We start from the raw sequence: 13,104 nt of genomic DNA, 5'->3' as shown, positions 1-13,104 counted from the left end.
GACAAGCGAGCTTTGATAAGCATGTTTCATGCCTATCTACAAATGGTTTCTCGCATTGTGTTGCTGTCATGTGTTGTCGCTTGCCTAGAGAGGATATTAAATAATTTCAAAAGCGGTTGAATAGCGGGTCCACCGGAAGTGCAGAAGGAAATATATATTTTTGATCGAGAGGAAGTAATCATGCTGTGATTGAATCGTTGCTCGGTTGAAGCTGCTATACACTCAGTGTCATTTGACAAAGGTAAGGATACAAGGCAAACATGTGCTAAAGGCCGAATGATGCCCGATCGTGCTCTCTCATTAGATAAAATGGAATACCACCGGACGTCAGGAGCAATAAACGAAATTATCGCTTCGGCATTGTTAGTTTTTTCAAGGTGCAGTACTGACCCATGGTCGATTTCTTTCGTTCTTTTGTTGCTTCGTTATATTTAATGTACGACCTTTTTCAAATGACTGCTGTTGCTGTAGGAATGTAAAACATACGTCACATAAACATCCCGCAAAATTGAATTTCTGTATCTTCAGTCATTTTATTCGACACAGCTGCAAAAACCAACAGAACCCCAAATAGATTTTGCAGTATATAAAGGAGAACTCAACCTTTTTAAATTCATCGAGCAACGTTTCAGACTCAGGCTTCCACAGACCCACTGGTGAGCATAACACTCTTTTTAGTTAAATTTTCTTCAATATTTTATCGCGGGCTCTTCATGGTACCTAAGCTTCATTCACAGTGCAGCTCCTAGGTTTACTGGTTCAGTTAAATATGTTCTCGGAAATTGACGAAAATGTCCCCATGATGTCCCCATGGTACATCTCATTACATGAAATGAAACTTTCATAGTTTGCATATAGAACTTTGTGTTTGACTGGTGTTCTGCCTAAATTTAACGAAATGTAAATTTATATTGCGACCAATGACACTCAATTTCAAAGCTTCTATACAAAATGGCTACGTTCACCAGAGTATTACTGGAAGGTCTATGACTTTGTTATGATTTTTGTAAAAGAGAAAAAGACACTGAATGGTCAAAATTATGTGGGCTCAATTTGGGAAAGATATTTTTTTAGATCTGGATAATTTCAAAAGACTCATAGAGATTGTGATAGAGAAGCATATTGACGCTTACACCTGGGACAGTGGTCTCATACGACAAAAGAAGTGGTTGCGATGAAATAGAGATAGTAAAGGCGAATACAAAATATTATGCTTAATACTCAAACAAAGTAAAATTAGTAGCATGACTTGAAAACAGCAGTCCTAGTGTAGGCTCTATTCGTCTAATTTAAGGTTTAGAGATGTTGAAACTGCATGTTTGCATGCGAGGTTGTAGAACACCGCTGTCAGTTTTATAGCATGTGAAGTTCGGTGCCACGCGAAAGGGGTTGGGCTGTATGTAAAGAAATATAGATATAACCATATTTTAGGTTTTTACGGGACTCCATTATTGCAAATACGATATTGCTGTCAGCGTATAGCGTAGAAGTTTTATAATACGGAAGCCAGTGCAGTTTACCTGTTCAAATCACATGCTTCACTTAACAGAACGCGTTGTACGGCTAGTTGCAGATGCAGTTTTTCTTTCATACGATAGTAGTCCAGCACAACTCTTTAGACGAGGACACAAAAAGGCTCGACTTGACGGGTGCATCCCGTCAGCGGCCGCTTCGACAAGTCTTCCCGTGTGTTCGTCTGAAAAACTAACGCTGGACTATTTTTGTATGAAAAAAATTAACTCCTATTGTTACACCACATATTTTTCTGCAGTGCAAAGCAACATGAACCGTCTGTTTGGAGTGGACCTTCTGGTGGTTGCTGCAATCGTAATTGGTAAGATTGGCTATTGTATTCATATTTTGCATATTCTTCAGCCTTTGGTGGAACAAAATCGTGCAATACAATCGCGAACCCGCCACTTTTTCCTGTGAGTTTAGACAGATGAAGGACGAGTAAAAATGTTTGAAAGTGTTGATGCTCATCATTGAGCCAATTAAAGAAAAAAGGATTAACATTTTCCGATCAGACATTATCCACTGATGTAAGTCAGAGAATATTCGAATAACGTGCACACTCCCATTTCAATGGACCTCGAGGACTTCACGAACAATAAGAAGCTTGCTTACGATCGCGTATGCAATGAGAATCAAATGCTTTGCTGGGCACTTGCAGGGGCGCTGTTTCTGAAGTAATACTTCTAATGCGAAAACAATATACAGTTAAAAACAGGAATGTATCCTTATGAAAGTTAGAGCGAAGTGAGCAATCATGTACTACGATGAAATTCTCGGTTCTCCTGCAATTTCCTAGTGACATATTCCAAGAATTTTTCCAGCGCTGACGTATCCGGTTGAGTTATATTTAGTGCAACGCTATTGGGGGATCACTGATCACTGATAAGTCCTTGCAAAAAAAATTATGCCCAAATTACGGCGTACATTTCTAATAAACATGTTACCTAATCTTCAACCACTAAACTAACAATTTAAGCAAACAAATATAAACCTCACTGTTGCGGCTCAGTTTAGGCTAATATTTTTCACGTTGAGTTTGACTCTTCGATCGGCCATCATACTAAGCAATACATGGCGAATAAAAGAATCTTGCGCTCTTGTATGCGTGGAATCAAGTTTTACTGGAGTAGACAAAACCATTATTAGCTTAAAGCACTCAAGTCTTTTGCATCCGACCACACTTCATTGTCAAATTTATTGGACATGCCTTAAAATATGCATTCTGTGAAATAAAGTGTAAGTAAACGCGAAATATGAGAAATGTGTGCGCCGTATTGTGAATTCGCCCACCGCTTTTGGTGGTGTCTAAGTCTTAACAGGAAATGAGCGCCTACGGCATTCCGAGAACTTTTTGTCTCGTCGCACGCTGTGAGCTAGACAAACACCCAGTGGCCCTTCTGAACGGCTAAAACTTATTTGGTGTCTCTCAGAGAGGCTCTGTCCTTGCAGTGAACGTAAAAATTAGACCTCAGCTGTGACCCTCATGATATGGATATAGAGTCGTGCTTAATGTTTCCTCTGACAAGCGAACGTTTGTGGTAAATTTCTTCCTTCGGAAATATAAATGCAGCTTCTGATCATTTGCAAGAAATTACACCTGATCTTTTAAGAGCCGTTTTCGTTAAAAATGCCATTATTAGATTTCAAATAGCTTTCTTCTGCGTTTCAGCTTTGATCGTAATGGTTCCGAATGAAGCTTGTTGCCTCGCCGGCTCTATTGGAGGAATCAAAGCTCCCGATATGACGGGAAAGAAGTGAATTACCGCGCATCCTGAATCAAGATATTCCACCCCTCGCAAGCTCTGCATGACCGCTACGCCTGCAATAAAATGCCTCTTCAAGATATTGTTGTGTAAACATTCATTTCTTATATAAGATACACAGCTTGTTAGATATGACTAAACGAAAGACGCGAGTTGTTCTGTACAATTTACGAAATCGCTATCACCACGCGGTCGTCTATGTTCATGGAAACAGACGTTGTGAAGAGGAGACGCAGTGTCCTTTCTTTGCAAAATAAGGCGGCCGGAGGGAGATAAGTCCGTTTGGCTCGGTTGAATTTTTCTTTATCTAAATATTCCGTAGACATCATGACATCATTGATGATATTGATTGCAGCTATGGTTTGGGATGCGTTTACAAATTTTCTTATAGTAATTCCCTTGATCCGCCTTCTTCTCCTCGCTCATGAGAGAGCGAGATTTTCAACTTTCGGTCTTTATGTTTAGGTTCGAAAATTTATGCGCAAAGTTGGAGATTCCACGTATAAAATCTGCGTGACGCCTAACGTTGGACATATCGAACCTGTCGGTCTGCCAAAGCAGGGACTAGGCTGGCTGCCGCAAGATTGTGAATTGTGTAGGAATACAAAAATACGAAACAAGGTGTACTGTCGCACATTCGCCACCGTTAATCGAATGAAATATTATTACGCGCATTTTGCTGATTGTGCAGCGTCGGCTTCTGGGAGGGGCGACTTGTATTTTCTTCAACGTTTATTTCGTTTTCAATTTCATTTGAATACGACGAAATTACAGGTGGGCTCGACAAACTTTTCTGATAAAAACAGGACGCATGGGTCAATCGAGAAGGCGGTGCAATGAAACATAGCGGCTGAATGATCTCTCCATGCCGATGGACGATTGTCCGAAAGTGGCAGGTGATGCACGAATCAGATGTTTCGAAGAGCGACTTTCGGATCCAATGTGGAACGCCTGCGATCGTGGGTTCGTCGTTAGATGTTTTGGATTCAATGCTCTCAGAAAGAGATGAAGTCAAACCATTGCTTGCGCGTTTCTTTATAGCGTTGCAGGCGGATTTCTACGACTTTGCTAATATATGAAAGAAAACTCGAGGTCCCTTGAGCATGTCACACAGTTAGAGAAATCGTGTCTGTATGTGCTTTAAGGTTTGATAACATGACTATACTTAATACGATTTGCCGAAGTCTCCTGTGAACTTAGCGCACACCGCTTTCTATATAGGATTCAAATATTTTTCATTGTGATATATTTATTTCTCACTAAAACAACAAATCTTGCTTACGGTTCTCTTTATCTCATGCCTTCTTAGCGTATTATGTTCGTGATCAAGGCTACCACTTTACAATTTCGACTATTTATTTTGGGTGGAATCTTTACATACAAAAATTTCTGCAGAACTATGAAATTAGCGATACCTCAAATTAGCTATACCTCAATTTGAGAAATTGTAAAAGTTTTCCAATTGTATTTCTTGCCAAGTTCGTATGACAGTGCGGAGCACAGCAGCACAAACTGTGAATCACAATAATAACGCTTAATTAATCCACCATGTGCCCAGAAAAAAAAAAAAAAACGAAATGCACGCGCGAAGACAGCAGCGAGCATAGTCGGCGATGGTACGAAATTTCATGAGAGGGCAAGTGCTCCCGCTTCTGCACAAGACACGCCAAACATTTTACCGCAATCGCTGGCGACAGCATGCTTTCCAGCAATTAGTACACCATTATTGTAGCCGATAGGATCAACTTTGTGCATACATAGAACTATATATAAATTCCATGAACTTCCTAGAACTGCTGGCACGTGCTCTTCCTTTGGGCGGCGAAAAGCGGTGTGCGGATACATATAGATAACATACACGACTGAATGCCACCTGTTAACGATCAACGTCCTGATGTTGGAAACAAACACACTAGCGAAAAGGAAAAAAAAACAACAAAAGCCCCTGTATAAAAGAAAAAAAAAACATCAAAGTAACAAAACGAGACAAAGCCCATGCCAAAGCCACATGCACGACAAAGCCACATGCGCGAAAATCAACAAAACTAAACTGCGAATTAGCCTGGAGTAATGCATTGCAAACTGGAATATACACCACTTAGGCGGCACGTAATGTAAAGGGCACTTTTAACAGTTGCATTCATCACACGCCAGAAGTAGCGAAAAGAGCTTCCGTAAATGAAAATTTATGCTGCTGCTATCACGACTTCTTGCCTAAAAGGCGCCATCGAAAAAAACCCGTGGTGCGCGGAGCGCCCCGACGTCCGCCAACCACGCGCGCGCGACAGCTTTTTAGTAGGCCGTTGTCGGTAAGACCCCTCAAGCTTTCAAAAGTAGCGCCATTCTTAATCTTTCCGCCACCCCGCTCACCCTGGCGCGTCCTCCTCCACGTCTCCTGTCGCCCCAGCCTCCTCCGCTCCCCCATTGGCCAATCTGTGTCAGGTGGAAGCAGGCGCCGCGCTTTTGTATATTTTTTTTTCCAGCGCGCGCCGACCTCCATTGTTGGGCCTGCGCGACGAAAGTACGGCAGGCGGACTGACGGAGTGCGTTAGCGTAATAAAATGTGCAAGGCCGAGAACTTAATTGCGATGCCATGCTGCTGCACCTTCGGTTGCCGCAACAGACACAGCGGGGGCAAAAAGCTTTTTGCTTTGCCGTCCGGCGGGCGCAACGCAAAAAGTGTGGATTCGCAGGATCGGGCGGGCTGACTTCGAGAAAGTGGCAAAGAGCGCACGGCTTAGTGAAGTAAGGGCCACGGCTACTCACAACCTCTTATTTTGAGCCTAGTTCACGCCTTCCGCTTCTAAAAAGGGGGTGTTCATGCTCTGCGTGGTTTTTAGCGCTTTGTTTGACTTTCTTTTTTCGAATGTGCTCTCTTTGTTTCATGTAGTATCGTCTTGTGGTGAAATGCACGCATCTGCAGCTGGCCTGTGACAGAAAAGCGACTTTATTCAGGGTGTGTTTTGAGTTCCACCAGAAGTTCGCACATTCTCGACGCTATTGCAAGGCTGACTATGACTTACGATGTAGTCTTTTAGCTTCGAATGTACGCCCGCATGTATTGATTTGGGTTGTGGTGATTAATGTTTTTAACGTTCCGAAGCGACTAAAGCTAGGATGGAGGTCGTAGTGGATGGATCCGGATAACTTTATCTAGCTCGCCTGGGGATGTTTAACGTGCACTTTGATCGTAGAGTCGTACGTAGGCCGGTAAATTCCTCGTTGGCGTTTCATAATACTCGTGCGCTAGCGCTGCTTTAGAAGTTGGCGCCTCGGCGCGATTGTATTTCTTCAATAAATTTTATTTACTAGTGTAACAACTTGTCATTATTTCGCATTATTGACGGCGCCTTCAGGGCACCAAAGCGGCAACGGGAACACCAAAGCTAGAACCAGCGCTGGATGGGGCTCGCCGAAGCCTGTGCATGCCAAGGGGGTATAGGATCGCGGACAGCCAATTTTCTATGCGAACACTCCCTGCGACGCCTGCATTAGTGTAATGTTATGTGCTCTTCAGAGGCCTCCGTTAGCCATTACATGTGCCCTCTTGGAGCAGTACTTGTAAAATATATATATATATATATATATATATATATATATATATATATATATATATATATATATATATATATATCGTCACGATTACCAAAGCACCCCGCAATGAAAAAACGGCCCTGTTGCCAGGCATTGCTGACGGCACACAGCCGGAATCTCCCACGCGCCGACCGAACAAAAGTGTCGTGCAGGTACGTGAATGAACCTACGAAACCACGTACACTTACTTTCACGCTGTCAACACCTGAAACTTTGGTAATTACGCGCGTGTTTGAGTACACCGCGTGCTTGCGTCGTGTTTCAGCAACACGAACTCTCAACGTCGAGCGCTTCACGCCTTAAGTACGCCTTGAATAATGGTCATTTTCTGTATTTCCTCCGCAATCCTAACACGAAATTCTAAAGGCCAGTTATCGACTGACGAAGAAAGATCTCGATTGAAAAAACTGCTCCGCAGGGCTCGAACGAACTTTTCTGCGGATTTCCTCCCGTAGCGTGTTAGCCGTGGTCTGCTACGGCAGGCCCACCAATGGCGGCGCCACCGTCGAGGCCGCGCCGAGCGGAGGAGGAGGGAAGCGAATGGCGCTACTTTGGGAGATTGAGGGGTTTTAGTTGTCGGCAGTCATGGGAAGAGTCGCGCAGGCATTACGTCACCTCTATGCGATAGGAAACATTGATTGCGCTTTCTAGACAATCACATGTAAGAAGACAGGACAGGCGCATGCGCCTGTCCTGTCTTCTTACATGTGATTGTCTAGAAAGCGCAATCAATATTTCCTATTACAATGAACCAACTTGCCCAACAACGCATCCTGCTAAACCTCTATGCGAGAACCAATAGTGAGCAAGGGCGTCCGGCGGGAGTTGCGCCGTCCTTCTCGCCTTCCTTTTTTACTCTCCCGTGCGGTATCATCCGCGGAAAGCAAAATACGCCGTCGTGCTGGCGGGGCTGTACCACGCGCGCGCGGAGACAGTCAAAGGTGAGGGAGTTGCGAGGGAGTTACGAGGAAGGGCGAGGGGAGAGGAGTTGTGAGGAGGAAGGGCTCGGCCAGTTGGATCGGCGCGCGTGCGCGCGACGATCTAGGAGGGCATGCATGGGAAACGGATTTTCGGGTTCGCCCTGCACACAAATGACGCCAATTACTTCTGCCACCGAAGCAGGGGAGTTTCCCCCCGCTGATATAATCACTGCATAAACCATATTTGCATTTACCAACATGCACAAGAAGTGAAACATGGGGTGACAGTCACGGTGGTTGTGCCGTGTCCATTGCTACTGAATGCAGCCGGCATCCCTTTTAAAGGTGTCGATCGAGTGATCACATGGGAATTTGTTGACGTCACACCGCGAGCAAGGTAGGTGTCACCCGCGTTATCCACGTGCAGTCCGGCCTGTCGGTCTAATGTCGAAGATGCGTGGTTCCTGAAACCCGTGCACAGTCGCAGTGGCCCGCTGTACCCGTAGAGACGTTGTCCATCAAGTGGAAAAGAAGCACCCGTGAGCGATCCGAGGAAAATGCATCCGTAGAGCACCTGCACAAGAAGCGGAATTTTAGGTTGACATAGTCACGGTGGTGCTGCCATGTCCATAGCTAAAATGACGCCTGCAGACGAAAGCAGAGGCCAATTATTCCACTACTGAGATGGAATGTCCGGAAATAATTCGGGCTGCCAAAAAATTTGGCCTTTACCTATATGGAAGGCCGCAAAAAGCCGCAAAGAATCATCACAGTCTGTGTTGGATAGCCAATTTAACAGTCCCTTGAGGGCCCTTAGCAACATGTGGCCTAGGACTGCAAGAAATCGCATCACCGTGTTATACAAGTCCCGACAAAAAAAAAAAAAAAACTCTCATGCCGACAATTTCTCGAGCGTTCTTGCTCACCCGCCACAAAACGACCAGGAGGGCGACTTCTCCTTAAGGACCATAGGTTGTTACGACTTGGCCTAAACAGCCAGTTGACACGGAGCTAAGAAGGCATGTGAGTGTCTAGGATAGGAAGCCCGTCTTTGTCCCAAGGATGATAGGGCACGGATTATAGTCGTTTTCGTGGGTAAACGTGGTCCTCCTATAGAAAACTTCTCGTGAGTCCACGCCAGCTTCCTTCTCGTTGTGCCTTCAGCACGGCGGCCTGAATTTCTAAACGCCCTTCAGGGTGGCCCAATAACAATGCATCTAGACTTTTCTCATAAGCTCGCATGGATTCAATAGTCGCATTACTGGCCACGTCTGAACATCGTCATTACCCGTTACGTCTAGACGTGCCGGGATTGCCAGTGATACAGGACACCCCCTTCATGATCAGCGAGATTGCTGCAGCCAATCGCGCTGCCGTGCCTACGGTTTCACTTTATTTGTACAGATATGTTACAGCCCTTCCCGAACTCAACATCTGGGAACAACTGATCATCCTCCATGGCCACCGATTGCGTTTTCCTGTGCAGCAAAACGAATGCCCTACTTAAAGGTATTGCTGTGAAAGTAGTGACATTCTTCATCGAATAAATGCTACGGCGTCATAGTACCCCCAGAAGTCCCCATCAACTAAAGGCGAAGTGCTTTTAAGGCGTTCACTCAAGCTATCCTGGAATACAGATAGAAAAGTCACCACTGGACGACTGCTTACCACGCGCTGACGAATGGCCTTACATACATCGCCTAATTAACCCGCCTGCGGACGTGTTATCTACGTACATGGGCGTCGAACAGAAAGCATGCGATGCCGCTCTTCCGTGCCTTACCTTCACTTACAACACGACAGTGCAACAAGCAACGCAGATCACAGCGTTCAACCTGGTTTACGGAAGGAACACGTCGACGACTCTCGACGGCATGATGCCGCCAATCATTAACGATGAGAATCTCGTGTCTGCCGCGAGCCGAGGCATGCCAACTCGCTGGTCTATGCATCAAGTGTCAGCCCCCCAAAAGGCGAAAAGCCGACAGTACAGTTTTTGACACTGCTACGTGAAGTACCAGCCGGGCGAGCGTGCTTGGGTTGGGCACCCGATACGCCGTCGAGGAAATGGTGAGAAGTTTTTCCACCGCTATTTCCTTCGCGAGAACATCATCTGGCGTATTGGCGCAATGGACTATGAAGTCACGGCAGCCACCATTTCGCAATCGCCAGCGGCGTCGCGCGCGACCTCAAGTCTTCCACGTGGTGCCTCTCAAGCATTTATGCGCACGGCAAACGAACATAGGGGCTTTGTCTCGCTTTGTTGCTTTGATGTGTTTTTCTTCAATACAGGTGCTTTCGTTGTTTTTTTCTCTTCGCTTTTATGTTTGTTTCCAACATCAGGACGATGATCGTTAACAGGCGGCATTCAGCCGTGTATGTTATTTATATGTATCCGATCACCGCTTTTCGCTGGCCAAAGGAAGAACACGCACCTGCAGGTATTGGAATTTCATGAAATTTATCTATAGTTCTATGTATGCACAAAGTTGATCCTATCAGCTACAATGATGGTGTACTAATTGCTGGAAGGCATGCTGTCGCCAGCGATTGCGGTAACATGTTTGGCGTGTCTTGTGCAGAAGCGGGCGCACATGACCCTCTCATGAAATTTCAAACCATAGCCGACTATGCTCGCTGCTATCTTTGCGCGTGCCTGTTACTTTTTTTTCTGGGCACATGGTGGATTAAATAAGCGTTTATATTGTGATTCACATATTGCGCTGCGGTGCTCCCCACCCTCATACGACCATGGCAAGAAATACAATTAGAAAATTTCTACACTTTCTCAAATTTGAAAAATTTTAGTAATAGCTGTTTTCCTATTTCTGCAGAAGTTTTGCAACGTAAAGATTCCACCCCAATAAATAGTCAAAATTTTAATGTGGCAGCCATCCTCACGAACATAATACGCAAAGAAGGCATGGTATAAAGAAAACCGTAAGCAAGATTTGTTGACTTTAGAGAGGAATAAAAATACCACAATGAAAAATATGTGATTCGTAAATAGAAAGTGGTGTGCGCTAAGGTCACAGGAGACCTCGGGAAATCGTATTAAGTATTGTCATGCTTTTAAACCTTAAAACATATAAAGACATGATTTCTCTAACTGTGTGACATGCTCAAGGGACCTCTAGTTTTCTGACATATATTAGCAAAGTCGTAGAAATCCGCCTGCAACGCTATAAAGAAACGCGCAAGCAATGGTTTGACTTAATCTCTTTCTGACAGCATTGCATCCCAAACATCCAACGACGAATCCACGATCGCCGGCATTCCGCTTTGGATCCAAAAGTCGCTCTTCGCAACATCTGATTCGTGCATCACGTGCCACTTCCGGACAATCCTCCATCGGCACAGAGAGTTCTTTCAGCCGCTATGTTTCATTGCACCACCTTCTCGATTGGCCCATGCGTCCTGTTTATGTCCGAAAAGTTTGTCGAGCCCACCTGTAATTTTGTCGTGTTCAAACCAAATTGAAAGGGAAATAAACTTTGAAGGAAATGCAAGTCGCTTCTCACTGAAGCCGGCGCTGCCCAATCAGCAAAATGCGCATAATATTATTTGTTCCAATGAACAGTGGCGAATGCGGGACAGTACACTTTGTTTCGTATTTTTGTATTTCTACACAATTCACAATCTTGCGGCAGCCAGCCTAGTCCCTGCTTTGCCAGACCGACAGGTACGATATGTCCAACCTTAGGCGTCACGCAGACTTTAAACGTGGAATCTCCAACTTCGCGCATAAATTTTCGAATCTAAACATCAAGATTGAAAGTCAAAAAACTCGCTCTCTCATGAGCGGAGAGAATCAGGCGGATCAAGGGAATTACTATAAGAAAATTTGTAAACGCATCCCATATCATAGCTGCAATCAATATCATCAATGATGTCATGATGTCTACGGAATATTTAGATAAAGAAAAATTCAACCCAGTCAAACGGACTTATCTCCCTCCGGCCGCCTTATTTCGCAAAGAAGGGACACTGCGTCTTCTCTTCACAACGTCCGTTTCCATGAACATGGACGACAGCGTGGTGATAGCGATTTCGTAAATTGCACAGAACAACTCGCGTCTTTCCTTTAGTCATATCTAACAAGCTGTGTATCTTATATAAGAAATGAATGTTTACACAACAATATCTTGAAGAGGCATTTTATTGCAGGCGTAGCGGTCATGCAGAGCATGAAAGGGGTGGAATAGCTTGATTCCGGATGCGCAATAATTCACTTCTTGCCCGACATATCGGGAGCTTTGATTCCTCCAATAGCGCCGCCGAGGCAAGAAGCTTCATTCGGAACCATGACGATCAAAGCTGAAACGCAGAAGAAAGCTATTTGAAATCTAATAAGGGCATTTTCAATGATAACCGCTCACAAAGATCAGGTGTAATTTCTTGCAAAAGATCAGAAGCTGCATTTATTTTACCGAAGGAAGAACGTTAACACAAACTGTTAGCTTGTCAGAGGAAGCATTAAGCACGTCTCTATATCCATATGATGAGGGTCAGAGCTGAGGCCTTATTTTTACGTTCACTGCAAGGACAGAGCCTCTCTGAGAGGCACCAAATACATTTTCGCCGTTCAGCAGGGCCACTGGGTGTTTGTCTAGCTGACAGCGTGCCACGAGACAAAGAGATCCCGGAATGCCATAGGCGCTCATTTCCACTTAAGACACCACCAAACGCGGTGCGCGAATTCACAATACGGCGCACACATTTCTCGTATTTGGCGTTTACTTACACTTTATTGCACAGAATGCATATCTTAAGGCATGTCCAGTGAATTCGACAACGAAGTGTGGTCGGATGCAAAAGCCTTGAGTGCTTTAAGCTAATAAGGGTTATGCCTACTCCAGTATAACTTGATTCCGTGCATACAGGAGCGCAAGATTTCTTTATTCGCCATGTATTGCATAATATGATGGCCGATCGAAGAGTCAATGTCAACGTGAAAAATATTAGCCTAACCTGTGCCGGAAGTGTGAGGTTTATATTTGTACGTTGCTTACATTGTAAGTTAAGTGGTAGTGGTTGAGGTTTAGGTAATGTGTTTATTAGAAATGTACGCCGTAATTTGGGCATACGTCTTTTATTGGCAAAGGCTTATAAGTGATCAATGATCCCCCAATAACGTTGCACTAAATAGATCTCAACGAGATGCGACACCGCTGGAAAAATTCTTGGACTATGTCACTAGGAAATTACAGGAAAAGCGATAATTTGATCATAGTACATGATTGCTCACTTCGCTATAGCGTTCATAAGGATACATTACTGTTTTTGACTGCACTTTATTTTCGCAATATAAG

General features: G+C 44.5%; 1 long non-coding RNA gene across 1 annotated transcript; it reads left to right on the top strand.

Moving 5' to 3' along the window:
- The first annotated feature begins 572 nt into the window (after positions 1 to 572).
- LOC129384674 (uncharacterized) lies at positions 573 to 3,358 on the top strand. Its single transcript, XR_008612349.2, has 3 exons — positions 573 to 656; positions 1,772 to 1,834; positions 3,185 to 3,358. It is a non-coding gene; the product is annotated as an uncharacterized lncRNA (long non-coding RNA).
- The last annotated feature ends 9,746 nt before the right edge of the window (positions 3,359 to 13,104 follow it).

This window comes from Dermacentor andersoni, chromosome 6, assembly GCF_023375885.2.
Source record: "Dermacentor andersoni chromosome 6, qqDerAnde1_hic_scaffold, whole genome shotgun sequence".
Taxonomy (NCBI): domain Eukaryota; kingdom Metazoa; phylum Arthropoda; class Arachnida; order Ixodida; family Ixodidae; genus Dermacentor; species Dermacentor andersoni.
This window is presented reverse-complemented; position numbering and strand designations above follow the sequence as displayed.